The sequence below is a fragment of the Aotus nancymaae genome, unplaced genomic scaffold, assembly GCF_030222135.1.
Source record: "Aotus nancymaae isolate 86718 unplaced genomic scaffold, 86718_ANA_hifiasm-v0.15.2.pri h1tg000003l, whole genome shotgun sequence".
Classification (NCBI taxonomy): Eukaryota; Metazoa; Chordata; class Mammalia; order Primates; family Aotidae; genus Aotus; species Aotus nancymaae.
The window spans coordinates 50,566,237-50,568,325 of record NW_026988414.1 but is presented as its reverse complement, the minus strand read 5'-3'; positions in this window follow the sequence as shown (position 1 = coordinate 50,568,325).

Below are 2,089 nucleotides of genomic sequence, written 5' to 3'. Positions count from 1 at the left end.
GGCAGCAATCAATAGCCTACTAACCAAGAAAAGTCCAGGTCCAGACAGCTTCACAGCGGAATTCTACCAGATGTACAAAGAGGAGCTGGTAACATTCCTTCTGAAACTATTCCAAACAATACAAAAAGAGGGAATCCTCGCTAACTCATTTTATGAGACCAACATCATCTTGATAACAAAACCTGGCAGAGACACACCTAAAAAAAGAAAATTTCAGGCCAATATCCATGATGAACATTGATGTAAAAATCTTCAATAAAATACTGGCAAACCAAATCCAACAGCACACCAAAAAGCTTATCCATCACAATCAAGTTGGCTCCATCCTGGGGATGCAAGGCTGGTTCAACATATGCAAATCTATAAATGTAATCCATCACATAAACAGAAGGAAAGACAAAAAACACATGATTATCTCAATAGATGCAGAGATGGCCTTTGACAAAATTCAATAGCACTTTGTGCTAAAACTCTCAATAAACTAGGTGTCAATGGAAAAGATCTAAAAATAATAAAACCTATTTATGGCAAACCTACAGCCAATATTATACTTAATGGGCAAAACCTGGAAGCATTCCCTTTGAAAACTGGCACTAGACAAGTGTGCCTTGTGTCACCTCTCCTATTCAACATAGTATTGAACATTCTGGCCAGAGCAATCAGGCAAGAAAAAGAAATAAAGGGTATTCAATTAGGAAAGGAGAAAGTCAAATTGTCTCTATTTGCAGATGACATGATTGTACATTTAGTAGACCCCATCGTCTCAGCACAAAATCTCCTTAAACTGAAAAGCAACTTCAGCAAAGTCTCAGGATACAAAATCAATGTGCAGAAATCACAAGCATTCCTATATACCAATAACAGAAAAACAGAGAGCCAAATCAAGAGAGAATTCCCTTTCACAATTGCTACAAAGAGAATGAAATACCAGGAATACTAACAAGGGATGTGAAGGACCTCTTTGAGGAGAACTACAAACCACTGCTCAATGAAATAAGAGAGGACACAAACAGATGGAAAAAAATTCCATGTTCATGGTTAGGAAGAATCAATATTGTGAAAATGGCCATACTGCCCAAAGTAATTTATAGATTCAGTGCTATCCTCATCAAGCTATCAATGACCTTGTTCACAGAACTGGAAAAAACCACCTTAAACTTCATATGGAATCACAAAAGACCCTGCATAGCCAAGATAATCCTAAGCAAAAAGAACAAAGCTGGAGGCATTACACTACCTGACTTCAAACTATACTACAAGGCTACAGTAATCAAAACAGCATGGTACTGGTACCAAAACAGAGACATAGACCAATGGAACAGAACAGAGGCCTTGAAAGTAACGCCACGCATCTACAACCATCTGATCTTTGACAAATCTGACAAAAACAAGCAATGGGGAAAGGATTCCCTGTTTCATAAATGGTGTTGGGAAACTGCTTACCCATGTGCAGAAAGCTGAAACTGGACCCCTTCCTTACACCTTATAGAAAAATTAACTCCAGATGGATTAAAGATTTAAACATAAGACCGAACACCATAAAAACCCTAGAAGAAAACCTAGGCAATTCATTCAGGACATAGGCATAGGCAAGGACTTCATGACTAAAACACCAAAAGCAATGACAACAAAAGCCAAAATAGAAAAATGGGATCTAATTAAACTTAAGAGCTTCTGCACAGCAAAAGAAACTCATTAGAGTGAACCAGCAGCCAAAAGAATGGGAAAAAATTTTTGTAATCTACCCATCTGACAAAGGGCTAATATCCAGAATCTATAAAGAACTTAAACAAATTTACAAGAAAATAAAACCCCATCAAAAAGTGGGCAAAGGATATGAACAGACAATTTTCAAAAGAATTCATTTATGCAGTCCACAAACATAGGAAAACATGCTCATCATTACTGGTCATTAGAGAAATGCAAATCAAAACCACATTGAGATACCATCTCACACCAGTTAGAATGGTGATCATTAACAAATCAAGAGGCAATCAATCCTGGAGAGGATTTGGAGAAATAGGAATGCTTTTACACTGTTGGTGGAAGTGTAAATTAGTTCATCCATTGTGGAAGACAGTGTGGTGAT